At 40.5% G+C, this 18,033-nt stretch overlaps 1 protein-coding gene across 1 annotated transcript in view; it reads left to right on the top strand.

Moving 5' to 3' along the window:
- Agbl1 (AGBL carboxypeptidase 1) overlaps positions 1-18,033 on the top strand; it is a 723,788-nt gene that overhangs the window by 398,383 nt on the left and 307,372 nt on the right. The window lies entirely within an intron of this gene.

Below are 18,033 nucleotides of genomic sequence, written 5' to 3'. Positions count from 1 at the left end.
GAGTATCCCCACTCAAGTAGGCTGTTAGCTTGCTTCTTGGCAACATTGTGGAAAAAGATAACATGGCCTTACTTAGAGCAAAAATAGAAGATGGGTGATTCAGCTGAGGTCAAAGAATAACTAACTGGTGTTTGGTACCCTTTCTATGGGTTAGCTGCTTTCTGCTGTGGACCCTCCACATGTGTCCTTCATCTTTTCCAGCATCCGCCGAGGTACCTTTCCATAACCCTGAGTTATTCAAGACATAGTAACGACCTTTAATCCATTTATTGGATGACCTTTGCTTGGAAAAGATGAGCAAAGCCCATTCATCTGTGTCTGGCACCAAGAACAAACAAAGAAGATAACTCCACTCATTTAGGGTGGTGAAACCAAGAGTTTGCTACTTGCTTACTTGCAGCAGCATGCGTAAGATATTTCTTAGAGAAACTTGTGTGGTCCCAAACACTTGCACCACTGACAACTCCTATCCTGGTCTGGGTAAGAAGGTCACAGCAGTGGTACAGCTGGAGTCCCCTTGTAGTAGCCCTCTCACCCATTGTGCACTCTGCCACTTCCCAAGACCACAGTGAACTAAGGCAGAATCACATCCTCAAGGGAAGAGTAGGCTGTAATTGTAGGGGACCATCTGAAGACTTTCATTCCACTTTTACAAAGGACTACCAATGGACCTGATCTTGGGAGAATCTTGTGTGGTCCACCACAGCTGGTCTAATTAAGATGTCATAGGCCAGAGGACAGCAATCCACAACACTATCCAAGTGCCTTTTTTTTTCCAAAGTAAAGCCCAATAATTTACCACTTTGCTAAGAAATTTTTACAATCTCTTGCTTGTTTAAACACTCAATGCTTAGTCTAGTATTGAATCACTACTATTATGTATGATGAGTGATTACATAAATGAAGGCAATGGGTCAACATTTCTATATAGTGGTTAAATGATTATCCTGTCTATCCAAGGAACTAATAAAACCCAATTCACTGTGGTCCACATGTGAGCACAGCCATTGTAAAAATGGAGACTTTGAGAGCTGCTGCAGGATGTGCAAATGGAAAGTGTGTGGGTGGGAGAGGGACAGGCCAAGAAACCAGAGCTGAGATCTCTTGGCCATGTCATTATGACATGATTTAAGAGCACCTAATGGATTCGTTCCCAGAATAAGGCAATCTGGTCCAGGTGTGGAAGCTCTCATGGCCACGTTCTCATAACAGATGGTGATTAGGCAGGCCGACTTCCGTTTGTATACAAGGTCGATGCCACAGGCCGTATTCTAGGTTCCATTTGAGGCTCCTGTCACTCATATCCCCTACATGCTTATAGCTGTGTCTGTCATTGTGCATTGCCTGCTTCTGAAGAAAGCTGCCAACTGCCTTTCCCCAAATCCTTTGCTCTTCTAGAGTATGCACAGACAGTGGCGGGTGTAAATTGGGGACAAGAGCTGAGTCTCTTTGCCTGTTAGCCTCCTTGCCTCTAAAGCTCCCTCTTGGATCATCTGGGGCTTCTATTGCATATTCAGTGAGAGCTGACTCTTCTCCTGACCAACTTTTTTGTTGTTCACCAGTGTTGCAGAGAATGCTCCTTAAAAACGTCTATGGGAGCTTCTGAGTCTTAAAAGAGCTTTCCTGGGACAACCAACTTATAGCAGTGGTTTTTAAAAGACATAGATTAGGAAATAGAAATAATGTTTGAATTGAACATTTAAATATTGAAGATGTTTTGATGGGAGTGAATTTCAGAAGGAAATTAGATTATCTACAAATACCTTCCAAGGCTCCCCAGATCCCTCCTTCATACTCCACTGACTTTGATTATTTAGGACATGAAGCCAGAGACTCCACCTGAGAAGTGGGTTTTTCTACATTGCTATGTAATAGAGGCTAGGCAGTCAGGCACTATATTGTTTGTCTGCCCAGCACCAAGGATATGGAAGAAGGAGGATCCCTGGTGACCATTCTGGGCTATATGGTGAGCCCAAAGTCTATGTGGGTTACACAGAGAAGCCTTATCTAAAAATGCCAAGGGCTAAGGATGCAGCTCAGTGGAAGACTACTTGTTTAAGGCCTTGGGTTCAATCACCAGAACTTGAAAACAAATAGAGGTCGAGCTTGTTACTAGAACTGTGTGAAGGTGCATAACAAAGGACTGTAGATGGTGGATAGTTATTCTAGCATGATTTTGGAGGCAAGAAGTTTGAAATCAGGTCTCAGCAGGACTACCTTCTCTCTGGGAACTTGATCAGAAATGCTATTGCATGCCCTTCCTTGGCTGCCGGTATTGCCAAAAATCTGTTATAGTCTCTGGTTTCTAGATCAATAATCTTAGCCTATTGTTTTGTTATCACATGGCCTTCTCCCCTAATGTGCACTCAGACATCTGTTTGGGCTTGTGCAAACCTGGCTGAAGGAATTCTTTTCAAAGGCATCTTAAGCTGTAGAATTGGCTTTTACCAGGGCATGCATATAAGCCCAGGAAGAAAGACTGCAACCATTTGTGTGTGCCAATGGATTCCAATTACACAGTCACAAAGTAATTCTACCTTGTTCTTGACTGTGAGGTTTTTTTGTTTTTTGTTTTTTGTTTTCTTTTTTTTTTTTTTTTTCAGAGGTCCAGATCAGAAAGGGAAGACCGGGAGACACTCCTGAGCTCTGAGCTCTCAGTAGTAATTATACTCCTCACAGTTTGGCCTATAGGGAGATATACTCTGTAGATACTGAGTGAGCCACTAATTACATATGAAGAGGAGCTCTGCCTGTAGTTCAAGCATGAAGAAAACTGAAGCAGGAGAATTGAAAATTCAAAGCTAACTTGTCTCAGAAATGCCTGAAAATGAACAAGACTGAAGAAACTAATGTTTAGAGGAACACATCTCAATTTTCACATTAAAAGCTCACCCCATGTTTAAACTCCAAACAAGTTTTTGGTTTGTATTGAAAATAAAAATTGTTAATGGCAATTTTATATTTTTATCTTAGCAATGATGGCAATTTTTGACCATAATATTACATTCTAGACCTTAATCAAACCTTTAGCATCAGTTAGAGATAAGGAATCTGAATTTTTTAAAACTTTTAGCATTTAGCCAGAGTTTAAAAACTAATGAAACTAATGATTTGACTTATATGGAGATTATTATCCACCTCTCTCTAAGTATGTGTGTGTGCGTGAGTATATATATATATATATATATATATATATATATGTGTGTGTGTGTGTGTGTGTGTGTGTGTGTGTATGTATATGTTAATAGATTTACCTATATTATATAAACTTTATGTAATATTTAGACATTTTCTTTATCATTTGCTATTTAGTCTATCAAACTTGCTACTTAACATAATCTATATATATGTAGACATTGCATATGAGAAGTCCTGGGGAAGAAGGAGGTGGAGGAGGAGGAAGAAGAGGCAGAAGATTCTATGAGCCTTTATTTAGGGGAGCAGAAAGAAATAAGGGAGGAATAAATGGTAGTGTAGGGGACAACTTCATGTGTCTACAAAGATGGCTGAATTAAAACAAATGCATAAACAAGCACACCTGTTCTAGCCATGACCACAACTGGAAAATATATTTAGATTTTTATTCTCAAGTTCCTTCTCCTATATCCTTCTCCTGTTTGTATCAGGAGTATACACCTTTTCGGCTCCTGACTGACTGTAGAGGTGGATTTTTCTTCCATTATGGTAAACAGAAGAAAGTTAAGAACACCTCAAACTTTAATGTATGTTAAAAACCATCTGGAGATTAAGCAATGAGACTTCTGAACCGTGAGACCATGAGTCCAGAAATTTCTGGAATGGCTCAAGAATCTGTTCTCTGCCTCCCTCACCTCTGTTTTTCCTTCACTTTCTTCTTCCTGTCTTTGTTTAACTTTAATTTTTGTTTTGTTGTTTTAGACAAGATCTTGCTGTTGTTGTCCACAATGCTCTGGGACTCACTGTGCTGTCTAGATCGTCCTGAAACTATATCATTGTGATTCTCCTACCTTAGTCTCCTGAACGATGGAATGCCAGGGGTGTACTATCATAGCTTACCTTGATCATTCAGAGGCTGATGACCCAGAATCTGCTCATGGAGAGACTGAGGCAGGATATCAGTGGGAACATAGAAGGCCAGATTGTTTTAAAACAATTTTTTCCATTCCAGATCCTTTTTAAGGCTATGGAGAAATTCCCGAACAGCTTATACCCCAGACTTTCAAATTCTCCTGTTCCTACCTGCTGCTATTTTTCTTTTGAATTGTCTTTTTCTACGTTTATATGGTTAGCTACGTTATTTTTTTGTATAAGACTTATATTTAAAAATCATCTAGTATCCTGGGGAAATTACACATGATTTTGTTTGTTTCTCCTGGCTTCTGGGCCAAGCTCAGAGCAGGAGACTTTAAACAATTTTATTATGTGAGCTCACAGGAGTCTAGGAAAAAATGTGGTTATGTAAGGGGTGGGACTAGGAACTATATGTGTATTCCCTGGGAGAAGACTTAACAGTTTTTTTACAGTTATTTTTGAGAGGGCATGTGATCACCTGCAAAAGATTACAACAATCCTGGATCTCTGGAGGGTTCTTCTATACTTTGGTCATTTCTCTCAAAGCGCTTTGCTTGACTTTCTAAAAGAAAAAATTGACCTGAGTCTATAAATCACCAGATATTTCTGCCTCAGAACCCATTGGCAGAGGAACAACGATGCCGCTCATTAAGTGTGCTTTGGATTAACTTCAGTCTAAATATTCTGTGATTACCCTGAACACTAATCTCCCAGGGCTCTCGTTCACAGGTGGTGCTTAGGCTCCTGGGGCACCAGCACTACCTGGCATTTGTTAGCAAAGCAAGCCCCGGGTTGCATCTGCTCAAACAGACTCTTCTTGAAGGAACTCTCTAGGTGACTGTTTCCACTTGAGGGTCTCAAAGTAGGTTTGCAAAGGTCAGGAGTGAGTGAGTCGGGGGGAAAATGGGAGCTCTAACTTTTTTGTTAGGGCAAGGCCATTGTTGTATTTACTTTTGAGCTAGCATGCAGTGTCAGATATGAATATGATTTACAAGCTGAATGTAATCCCCAGTATGAAAAATTTGGTTGCTCTAAGCTAACATTTTAATGTTATATGAGCCTTTCTTTCTTTTTTTTTCACCCATGTTCTGTAACAGCCTTCCCCTCCCTGGAGCTTAGAAAAGAGTCCCGTTTTCCAAGTGCTTGTTTTTGCCATTGGCTTGTCACTTTAGTCATCTGCAGATACAGAGATGAAATCCAGATGCTAATCCATCATTTTGGGGGAAGCCTATTTGAACCCTTTATCTCAGTACTCTTTCTTTTCTTATTAACTCTGATTTCACGTCTGTGGTTCTCTTGTTCAACACATCATTTTATTGTTTATTTATGGAGCTGGTGATCAAACTCAGGGCCTTGTGCATGCTGTCCGGATGCTCTTACCACTGAGTCACAGCTCCAGTTCCTTTGACCCCTTGCTATACGATCTCAAAGTGCTTTGTGGGCATTTTATTCGCTCACTGCCGGCTTGATGATACAATGAAATACTGCCCTCATTCTGGAGCCCTCAGCTTCCAAACGTCTGTCAGCACTGAGATAGAATATTAAAAGGAATTAAATAAAAATCAAGAGGCAGTGATGCTAATAAGGTTGCCAGCAGGGGCCTTTCCTGGGATTACTCGCACCCTGGCAGCCTTGAATTTTAAATGCCCGGTGCAGAAAAGGATTCCTTCTATCAAAAATAAGGAGGGGATCTGACACTTGGAATAATCCAATAAGCCTTAAATGACCTCTGGTTCTTTAAAAATAATTTGGCTTCAAACGACTAAGAAGAAGAAAAGGTAGTTTATCTCTGTAAATCTTATTCTCCCCATGTGATCTATGTAAATGCAATAAGCTGGGCACCCTCACAGAGCAGACATCTAAAACCAGAGAAAGCAGACTTAAGCCAGGGGTTTAGTTCACTTGTAGCGCTGGGACACAGGATTTGTCCCACCTGGGATGCTTGACTTTGGTCTCTGGTGCGTGACTGAGTCCATGGAGTCGCGTCTACATACTAATGTGCCCAGAAAGGCACTGTCCAGGTTAGGAAGGGCTACCCAGAGAGCAAACGATAACATGGAGAAGACCCTGGCCGCAGTGACTACTTTACTATGCGGAGAAGGGAAGGTTAAAGATCTCCAGCCGATCTGTTGTCATTTTCCGCTGTGTCTCATTCCAAGAGAGTGACTTGAGTTCTTTTATTGTCGCTGTTTTTTTTTAACAACTATGATTAATTCTCCTTATAATATCTGTGTCCCAAGATTGCTAACAAGTAGAGAATGTTCTAGAATACTTTGAACTCTGATGTTAGAAGACATGCATTAGATGTCTTTATATAAACTCACAATTGTTTCATCAGTCAATATACACTAATTAGCGACTTTATTTTAAATTGGCTGATGACTATGGGAAAATAGAGAACACTAAGAACGCTCCACCAAGGCCAGGTATGTGGTCATGACATCTTCACTGTTCATTTGTTTTTTCATATATTCATATATTTCATATATGAATAAGAAATATTTTTTGAAATTCACAATACGTTAAGAGCCAAGAATACGACAGAGACTGGAACTGACAGCTCCCTGTTCCCAAAGAGCTTTACTACCAACCAGAGCAGCAAATACTTAAATAAGCAGCAGCAGCCTAGAGTAGAGAGTGGTAGGGAAGGAGCTGGGCGCTATGGGAGAGCAGAAGGAGATGAGGATTTGGGTCCTCCGTAAATGATGGTTTCGTTGAATGTGAATTATCCACAAGGTTTTTTTGGGTTGTATGTAAAACTGAAAAAGACATCTGGGAAAACAGAAGATGATCATTTGCAAGTAGGGCAGGGTGAGGAAGTTCTTGATTTCTCTTTCATCCTTGTTTCCTTTCATCCTGCTGTCTCCTTTTGTGTGTACAAATCTCACCATGGGATTCTGGACTGGACTTTGGCATCCTGCACACTGGAGCCATTGGACTCCTCATACTGTGACTGACCCCAGAGGGGCTCTCCGTAGGAATACTCCCCTGACTCTCCGAGGGCATTACTATGTAGTCCTTTGTTAACTCTGTATTCCTGGAGGCAAAGAGAACCAGAAAAATTAAAACGGTGCGTCTTACTTAGACAGATGAAGAGGAAGTCTGTATTTAAGTGAGAGTCTTCATAATCATTTGTTCCAGTGAACATCCTGGCTGCACCATTGACATTTATGTTTCTGAAATCACCTTCCCTTTTCAAACAGATCTGTGACTTGCCAGCACTTTTGTAAACGTTTCCCAGTGAGTCAGAAACGTACTACAGACCAAGCGTGATGGGGGAGTGATAATGGATGATGAAGGGGGAGCCAGGTCAGGGAAACAAATGTGATGCAAAATAGGCATTGTTGTGTGGATTAAAGCCACCAAGAGGCCTTGCTCACCTACAGGGTTGTGTCCAGAGAGCTCACATATGAGGACATGAAGAACAGAGCCCCTGCTTGTATGTTGTACCTTCTCTTCCATCTACCTTCTCGTTAGTCAAGGGGTGTCCCCAGAGAGTTACAGTGGCATTTCCAGTTGCATCCGAATATGACTTCTGCTGTGGCTATTGGTCCAAAGCCAAAATGCTCTGACTGGCCAGAAAATCAGGATGTGAGCCTGGTTGGCCTGGCTAGATCATGGCAGCAAACATGAAGAATTTCCCAGGCATGTGACTGCAGGTGCAGGTGAGAAACTGCCAGTTCCCAACTACAGCTGGTGACACCAGAGGCAAAATTCACCACCAGGGGGGATGGATGAACTTGAGAGAATTGACGGAGGTCTCTAGAATATGCTCTTTATAATTCCCAAGAAAATATGAATAGTTCGCACATTAATGATAGCACACATTTGTAATAGCCAACAAAATACTTGCATGAGTTTTGGCACTTGCTTACACTTACCAAAATTTGATTCTAGCAATGCACTAAGACATGTGTGTATCCAGCCACTGCTTATTAATGGTGGAACCATGAATGCAAACTCAATTCCCATCAGCAGAGGACTAGTGAAATAAACAGGTATCAGTTTGAATAATCGAAAAGAAAAAAGGCAATTAATATTCACCAGGCTTTTTATACTTATGTATATGAGGTCCACCATTTGTTGGCTGTACATGAGATGGGTTATTTATTCTTTTCTAATCTTCAGTCACCAGAAGAAAGAGCTAATTTTTTGTTTGTTTGTTTGTTTATTCAAGTATCCGAAACACTCTTTCCACTTCCTCCCCTCCTCCCAATACCCTCCCACTCCCCCCACTCCCTCTTCTCCTCCCTCACCATTCCCAAGAGCAGTCAGGGTTTCCTGTCCTGTGGGGAATCCAAGTTCCTCCCCCCTCCCTCCGGGTCCAGGAAGGTGAGCATCCAAACAGGCCAGGATCCCAAAAAGCCAGTCCATGCAGACGAAACAAGACCCAGTGCCACTGTCAATGGCTTCTTAGTCTTCATTTGGACCTTGGGGGCTCAATCAGCACCCATGTCGAAAGAGCTATTTTTTATACCTCCGTCTGTGTAATTGTACCAAAAGCACTCCGTTTATGGCTGTGATGAAATACAGCTAATCAGTTCCTCCACCTTCATCACACGCTAGCCGTCAGCTCATCTTCATCTCGTTACACCAAGACAGGGAAAATCCCAGTGGCTTATCAGTCCCCTGGCAACTGACCAGTGGTCCTCCACTTCAGCTTAGGCTGGTGACGTTTTGAGATACTGCGAAGCTAGCACAAGTCATTCTGTCTCATGGCAAGATTATGTCTTAGAAACTGCAGTGAAATGGAATCCTGGGCAGAATTTAATATGTATAAATATAAAATGTATAAATAGAAAGCCTTGCATTTGGTTAAAACAAAAAGAAATCACTGAAGTGTAAGAAACTTTATAAAAATATTTAAGGTTTTTTCCTTAATTTTAAGTGTAATGTGAATTACATGTGAACTATGACTGTTAAAATTTTATGTGATATTAGATTACACTAAAATTATAATAATGCCTGAAATGAGAGGCGTGATATTTCTTCTTTTTTTCCAACCCTATCTAATTGCATTGAAAAAAATGTTTCATTTAATAATGTAACTCAATTTTTAGACACACGTGGAAGATTTGTAGTAGGAATAATCAATGGTCAGATGAAAGGAGCTTTATGAGTTATCTTAAAGGAGTGGAGTTTAATTCCAAGATAATATGAGATTGTTGGTATGACTTAAGGAGATGAATAATGGGGTCATAGTGTCTTTTAACAACTCTGCACTAGACAGAGGAGTGAAGGATCTGAGACAAGCCAGGAAGCGATCACAACTGCCCAGTGTTGGCAGAGGGCAGATAACACTGGAATCACAGCAAAGAGGGGAAGCTGATCAGACATGAACACAAGATGATAGAAGCGGAAAAGGATGGTATCATGGGAACTCTGCAATGAATGTTCTTTGCCTGGGTTGAATATTGTAAATAAAAAAAGGCACACTTTGTGTGTGTGTGTGTGTGTGTGTGTGTTTACAATCATTAGCATCAGGAAGTGAAATATTGGTAGAGAGCCTATCAGTTATATGTCTAGAAAGAAACTAAAAAACAAAATCTGGCTTATAAACTTATAGACTAGTTTTTCTGTGATAGTCTGGAGTCTGTCATTCATCAAGCCTTTAATGGAGGAGACTGGAAAACTGCTTACTTAACACAGAGGAACTTTTTAACATACACCCATCACTGCTTCAACTGAATTAATAGTTGCTGCAACCTAATTTAAATCTACTGCTTATTTTTCTTGGCAATTCAGAATTCTTAGATATTTTCTTGTTCCCGCTAGCATCCTATAAATGTAAGTCTATAATTTTGTTTTTATTATTTTGACTGAGGAGAAGGACTGTGGGTCAAACTTAATTGCTTGTGTGTTTCTATGTAAACATATATCTTTTATAGCTATATTGTAGAACTAGTAAGGAAAAATAAGAAAATAGAACTAGTATTGAAAAATTTGTGTGGTTCACAAATACAATATGTGTATCTATTTCTGCTATTTTGCCATTTTGATGTTTCTTTAAATACTTGGTTTACATGTGCATCTCTAGCAGACTGGTGACCAATCTGCACATATATTTCTGAATCATTGTTTTTTTTTTATTGAAAATAAATTCTTCTCTATTGTATACAACAAGACCACAGTTTCCTCTCTCCTCTCCTCCCAGCTCCTCCCTGTCCCCCACATCCACTCCCACTCCACCCCTCTTCAGAAAAGAATAGGCTTCCAAGAGACAACAATTAACACGATAAAGCAAAATATAATAAGACAAAGCCCTCACAGCTAAGTTGGGCAAGGCAACCCCACTTGGAAGAAAAGAGCCCCAGGAGCAGGAAAAAAAGAGACACAAATGTCTCCTATTTTTTTCCAGGGTTAGGAGTCTCACAAAAACCCTAGGCTAACACCATGGCACAAATGCAGACCAGATCCATGTAGGCCCAGGGCTTGCCCTTCAATCTCTGGGAGCCTGCTTTGCTCTGCTTAAGCTGGTTCAGTGGGCTGTGTTCTGATGGGACCTCTGCCTTCTCAGAATCCTACACTCTTTCCATTCCCTCTTCCATGGGATTCCCTGAGTTCTAGAAGACACAATGGAGACTCTCATCTTTCATTCTAGACTCTCTCTCTCTGCATAATGTCTGACTGTGTCTCTCTTCATCTGCTGCCAGAGGAAGCATTTCTAATGAGGATTGGACAGGATATCAATCTATGAGTATAGCAGAATCTTTTTTTCTTTTTATTTTTAACAAGTTGTGATTGATTCTACCATAAGTCCCTGGGCTGCCCAACCTTTGTTCCTGGCCATTCAGGCAGTATAGAGCATGGGCTCCCTCTTGTGGAGTGGGCCTCAAGTCAAATTCAGACATTGGTTGACCACGCCTACAGGTTCTGTGACACCATTTCCCCAGCATATCTTTCAGGTGGTACAGATTGTAGGTCAAAGGTTTTTTGGCTGGGTTGGTGTCCAAGGCACCTTCTTCCACCAAAGAGACTAGCATGTATGGGTGTAGGCTCCCTGTAGGCACCAGCTCAACCTCTCTATATTCAATGAGTTGTATTGTCCTTGTCACTGGGGCCCCACTGCCAGTTTATGGAGGGCAACCCTTTCCTATCATCTCCCTGGGTTATTTGGGGGTACTTCTCAGGATCCACTCCGTCAAAAACTCATCCAAATGCAACCCAGCCCTGCCACCAGAAGCCTGGCTACAAGAGATGGCCAGTTCAGACTCTGTATCCTCTATGACTAGAATTCTTCACTAGGATCAATCACCTTCTTACATTCCAGGAAGTTTCCCCTGAGCTAAATTTCCACACTCCCCCCAGAAAGGTCCCTAATTCCAGCCATCTCTCCCTGCACTCTCTTCCTCCATCCCTATTCATCTCTCCTGCTCACAGCCTCACCTGCTCTAATCCACCTGCAAGACCTATTTTAATTGATGTTTGATAAATATGACGATATTGTTCAGTGATATAGCATGTGCCTGAGATATAAAAGGGCCTAGTTCAATTCCCAGTATAAAACAAAAATAATAAAACAAACAATAATAAGAAGAAGAATAAAAATAACAAACACAAAAATTTCTTACATATCATTGAAGATTTCATGTTTCTAATGATCATGTTTTCTTGCAATATTTTATTGATTGTTCTAGAATGTACTTGAAATATTTATCGTTTATTTTGTACACAAAATTTTGCTAGGAAGAAGATCTTTGAGTACATATTTTCCTCCACTCACTATTAATGATTTCATCAATTGGTTAGAGTTCCAAAAGGTCAATTGTTAGGTAGAAACAATGAGAAAAAATGTGATTTGGATAATGTCTTTCATTCATCCAGTAAGACCTGCCTTGCTCTTTCCTTCTGGCTCATGGTCAATGTGAGAAGTTGGCATTCCACATGGGGCATTTTAGCTTACCCACATACGCAGCACATTTAATCTGTGTGAACAGGTAAAATATAAAAGGTATATAGAAACAGAATAACTACTTTTACTTTATGTATTTTTCAAGTTCTCTCATCTCTTGGTTTGAAATGTCTCCTTCTTCTCCAACCCTACCAAGATTAACTAAAGGCAAGATATAGTTACACTTTGCTTTTAAGTTTTGCTACTCGGGTATGTTACTATTCATAGAAGGGAATTCATGGGCTGATTTGTCTATGTTTTAGATTTTATGAATTAGTATGCGGGAAGAGGCCATTGCAACAACAGATTGACTTCCAAATTGGATCGTCATTTTAGCAGCCATTTGAAATCTCATTTACCACTGACAGCCACTGCCAGTTACCATAACAAATCAATTTGTGTGTCCTAACACTCCTCAGGCCCCCTTCAGTCACTCATGAACAGGTTGACTACAGCTGTCATGATCAACCTCTCCATAGAACCAAGCCACCAAGTCTTTCTCTCTGCGATGTTGCTAGTGATCCTCAAAGACAGAATAAAGACCATTTAAAAAATCTCAGTCATCAAACACTTCAGGCCTCTCTATGACAGGACTCCAGGAGTTTGATCCAGTGCTTAGCTGTGGATCTCTGCATCTACCTCAGTCAGTTACTGGATGAAGGCTCTATGATGATAATTAAGGTAGTCATCAATCTGATTACAGGCAGTTAAGGTACCATCTCCACTATTGCTTAGATTCTTAGCTGAGGTCATCCTTGTGAATTCCTGGGAATTTTCTCAGTGCCTGGTTTCTCACTAACCCCATAGTAGCTCCCCTTTTTTAAGGTATCTCTTTTCTTACTCTCCTTCTTTGAGGAGTGGATGTGGGTGGAATGGGAAGAAGGGTGGGGGAGCAGGACAATGGGAGAGACAGGGAACTGGGATTTGTACATTAAATAAGATTGTTTGAAAAATAAAACAAGCAAACAAACAAAAAGCACTGCAAATCATCTAAGGAAGGTAGAAGCTGCCATTCTTCCTCTCTTCATGTGGGACACAGGAGATGTGTTTTCAGGTCATTGAGTGATGGTGAATATACACTGGGATAAGACATTGGCTGGATTACTTAGCAAGGTAGTTTTCCATCTCGGACTTTCTCACTCTAAATTCTGATAACGCTTTGTGCTGGATATTTCTTTGTTGTGAGGACCCATCAGTGTGCCCCAGGTGGTGAGCAGAACTAATGGATTAGAGTCCAGCTTCTCAGGGAAGAACATTCTTATCTGAGACATAATTCTTGGTAAGACTGAATTAGAAAAAAGAAAGGATAGTAAATCTCTTGCTTGTTTATTTTTTGTCTGTACCAAGTTTTTTTTTCCACCTAACCTATAATTCTAAATTATCCAAGCAGAACAGCTTCAAAGAGGAGTGGGCAGGTATTCAGATCTGTAAATGCAACAAGAGATTTTATTTAAGTGTTTGTCATGAGCTTCCTCAAATTGTCCTTGACTTTACAATAAATCATAGTATTTATTGAAACTTACTATATACTTTGCATTTGCATGCATTAATTGTTAATATAAACCTATACAGTGGTTGCTCTTTTATCATTTATTAGGACAAGGAAGTTATGGCAAAAAAATATTTGGGTGATACATCCCAGATCGCATACCAAATAAACTGAAGGAGCTAAGAATTGAGTCCAGTCAGAATCATGACACCTGAGTCTTTGCTCCTTGTTGCTCTATCATGTACCATCCCCTTTGCACACTCTAGGCATGCTTGCTTCTGACCCTCATATCTGCTCTACTAATGCAGGTCTTACTGTTAATATTCATTCTATAGATGAGAGAATGAGGGGAAAGGAAGTTTGCTAATTCATCTAAGTCATATACTCATGAAGTAGAGAGTCAGGGGTTTCATAGATTTGGTTGCTTTCTGATTGTCTTCTTCTTCTAGTCTCTTGCTTCTCTCTAAGTGTACAAAGGTAATATATTGAGGGGAAGAAATTATGGAAAGAGCGAGTGACCAGGTTCACACATTGTTTGGAACAGGAACATATATTTGTTTGGTTTTCATGATATTACAGAAGGAATGTTATAAAATACACATCTAGTTTTTTAAATTGAATATAAGCTGTTTTATCTTTGCATATGCAACCTAATATTTACAGTTACAAAATACAGTATTTATATTTAATCTTTTAAAAATTATTTTGAAAAAGAAATAATCTTTTCTCATTTTACATGCCAATCCCATTTCCCACTCTTTCCCCTCCTTTGTTTCCTTCACCTTCTCCCCTACCCAATCCTCCATCCACTCCTCAGAGAGGGTAAGGCTTTCCATGGGGAGTCAACAAATTGCTTTGAGGCAGGACCAAGGCCTTTCCTACTATATCTATGCTGAGCAAGGTATTCCTTCAAAGAGAATGGGTTCCAAAAAGTCAGTACTTGCAGTAGGGATAAATCCTGGTCTCATCGTCAGTGACCCCACAGTCTGCCCCAGCCATACAACTGTCACCCACACTCAGAGGGCCCAGTTTGGTCCTATGCTGGTTCCCTCGCTGTCAGGCCAGAGTTGGTGGGCTCCCATTAGCTCAGGTAAGCTGTTCCAGTGGGTGTCCCCATCATAGTCTTGACCTCTTTGCTCATATTCTCACTCCTTCCATTCTTCAAGTGGACTTTGGGAGCTCTGTACAATGCTCTTTGGCTCTCTGCCTCTGCTTCTATCAGTTGCTAGATGAAGGTTCTGTGGTGACATTTAAGACAGTCATCAATCTGACTTTAGGGCAAGGCAGTTCAGGCACATTCTCCACTATTGCTTAGGATTTTCACTTGGGTCCTTCTTGTTTTAAGACAGGGAATTGGGACTTCCTGGAAGATGGGTCAGCAAAAGCCAAGGCACGCAGCCCAGTGATGCAGCGTGAGTTACTGGCCATGCATTTGCTCAGTTGTTCATTGACTCGAAGACTCTGGGACCGAAGAATCTTCTTCTGCAACAATTGTGATAAATCTTTCTCAGGGATTTTCTTGAAAGTACTGTGATTCAGCAAAACTCTGAAATCAGGAAATGTGTTTGGTTTAAAAAGAGATGTGGGTGCCAAGTCTGTCGGCCTTTTTGTCACTGTGAGACCTCGGACAAAACAGTGGGACAGGAGGAAAGATTTCCTGTAGTTCCTGTCATCAGAGGTGCCAGGCCAGCACGACAGGGAGAGCAGGGTTGGGCAAAGCTGCTCTCATCACGCTGGCCAAGAAATAGAGAATTTTAGGACTGCCTGGCTTTCTTTTTCCCCTTTGACTGCATCTGAGTCCCAGCCTGTAAGATGCAGCTCTCCCTGCCTCCCACACTGAGGATCAGTCTTCCCCTTTAATAATTCTGTTCTAGAAACCCCCTCCCAGCAACCCAGACAAGTGCTTTCCTAATCCCCTAGGCAGGACCCAATCCAACCTCGTCAATAAGATTGACATTTATAGGCATGCTGACTAAAGAAAGTCCATATTGACCAAAAAGGCAAAAATTTCTATTTCTATGGGACCCTCCTTGATCATCAGGCAACAGCAGATGTACTGGGGAAAGTTGGGAACCCCGAGAAGATCATACAATGAGAGCCCAGGAGGGAATGTTTGGTTCTTCTATAGGTACAAAGACTCTAGACTGTCTTATTGGCATTATCCCTTTTCTTGTCTCTTTGGTTGTAAACCTAGCCACTTTCATTATCCTTTGTTTTGAAATAGTTTCCTCATATTTATTGTAAACTGTTACAATATTGAAATATATACATGTATATATGTATACCTATGTACCCATATGTATGGTATAAGCATGTGTATATATACATATAAGCATATATGTATGTATTATATATGTGTGCACTTATGTATGTATATATGCAATACACACTTATACAACATGCTGGGTACTATCTTCTATGATTTCAATTATGAATTTATTTCAAGGAAAAACAATGCTTCTAATTAGCCACCCAATTATTTATATTTATAGCTAAGAATAAAGTTCGCGAGCAAAAATTGAAAGTCCTACATTACGAATTCACCAATGCAATACTAAGATGCTTGAACTTAGAATTTAGCACTGATGAGAGGACTCAGCCAATAATATCACTTATTAATAAGTCCAACGATCTGAGTTCAAGTCCTGAGAATCACGTGATAGAAAGAGAAAACTGACTCCAGTGACCTGTCCTCTGACTTCCACACCTACACTGTGACATGTGCACATGTGAGTGCGTATGTATACATGGATGTGCACACACACACTAAAATGAATGAATAGATAAATAAACAGATGTAAAGTGAATCTGAATGTGCCTAGCTTGGCTGCATTGCTAACAAGGAGTATAATCTATTCAGTGTTAAAGAATAAAGAAGCTGAGCTTTGGGGTTCCTATTGCTCAAGGTGATATCAAAGATCTTCGATACAGTTAGTCTCCTCGAGTTATCACTAACTGAGAAGATTCTGCCAGTAGGAAACCTATAGGCTCAAACAATGGGACTGACTTTACACCATCTCTCCATCAGTAGAAAACTGACAGCTAAAGCCATTGAGGACAGGCTTGCTTGCTGTGCCCGCACACTAGAAACTGCCGCAGAGAGTGCCTCCATCTGTCAGATTTGCTTTGCAACATTAATAAGATTGAAGTACACATGCACATAGAGCTGTTTGCCTGAGGTCAGATGATACTGCAAATATAGCCTGATCAAATTCTACCTATGCCAGGCCCTCTGAGATGGAGCCCAGCAGGCTGGTCCCCAAGGCTGAACTCTAATCTTCAACCGTCTGTGCACACACCAAATGAAGCTTTGCCTTTAGTTCTTGTTCAGGCAAGAACCAAACCAGACTGTGTGAGGTGTAAGAACTGAACAAAGACCCATATTTGTTCACAACAGCTCTTTCCTAGAGGAAGCTGAAGCAGCTGTCTTTTGTTTTCAGGAAAAACCTGTGTTAATACTTTGTAAATATATTTATTAATGTTGAGAAAGCTGAGAATTTACTGATTAGGAAATGATGTAAGAAAACACCAAACATGGTTCTTGGTGGTTAGGTGCACTACAATAAGCCTCCACTATAAACATACTACCATGTTTCTCCACCATGATGAATTCAAATTTCTGCAACTGTCGGCAAAAATAAACCATCCCTCCCTTTGAAAAGATAGCATCAAATATCCCCACTCATATACTTCTATAATTTGAATCCACTCTCTTTCCAGAATCATTTACAGAAGCACACACGCTTGCTTGTAGACATGCTTGCACACACTGTATGCCCTGATGGTTAAAGGCAATTGTTTTATTAAAATGTGAGTATTTTATAATTACTATCCTGACCCTCATGTGTTGATCTCTTCAGAAGTCATTGGTGCGTTTTCCGAGTTCTTGTGTGGATGAGAGTTTTATTGTCATGATGTCAGACTATTGCTTATCTGTTCATTCAGTCTCTCAGACCCATTTTCCCCCATTGTCTTGCCTATAATAGAGTGAACAAATTCACAGTGGTCTCAAATGCCCTCTTTCTAAGAATTGTCATCATAGGTAGTCATATGATGAGATCTTAGCCTTTCTGTTGCAGTGTTAATATGTGATCATATAGGATAGTCACAGAGTGGCTGTGTAGAATCATGTAGGCATAGTTTTGAAGCCTTCATGTCCACTATTAAAACAATACTTTAGAAGTCAGGCTATGGTGGTGCACACCTTTAATCCCAGCACCGGGGAGGCAGAGGTAGGCAGACCTCTGTGAGTTCAAGGCCAGCCTAATCTACAAGATTTATTTCTAGGGAAGACCCCAAAGCTCCAGAGAAACCCTGTCTCAAGAACCAAAAATGAATGAATGAATAAATAAATAATAAATAAATAAACATAGAGCTACGGAAGTAAGGTACCTGCTGTACAAGCATGAGGACCTGAGTTCATATCCCCAGCAGCCTCAAAACAACAACAACAACAACAAAAATCTTGTCATAGAGACAGGAGTATCCCTGGGACTTGTTGAATTGTTGAATTGGTGAGTTCTTTGTTAGTGAGAGACCCTGCCTCAAAATAGTAAGGTGAGAAGACCAGTTAGATGGACCACAAGGTTAGTATACTTGTTGC

This window comes from Myodes glareolus, chromosome 24 (assembly GCF_982192425.1).
Source record: "Myodes glareolus chromosome 24, mMyoGla1.1, whole genome shotgun sequence".
In the NCBI taxonomy this organism is placed as follows: domain Eukaryota; kingdom Metazoa; phylum Chordata; class Mammalia; order Rodentia; family Cricetidae; genus Myodes; species Myodes glareolus.
The sequence above is the reverse complement of the archived record's forward strand: the minus strand, read 5'-3'. Positions and strand labels throughout refer to the sequence as shown.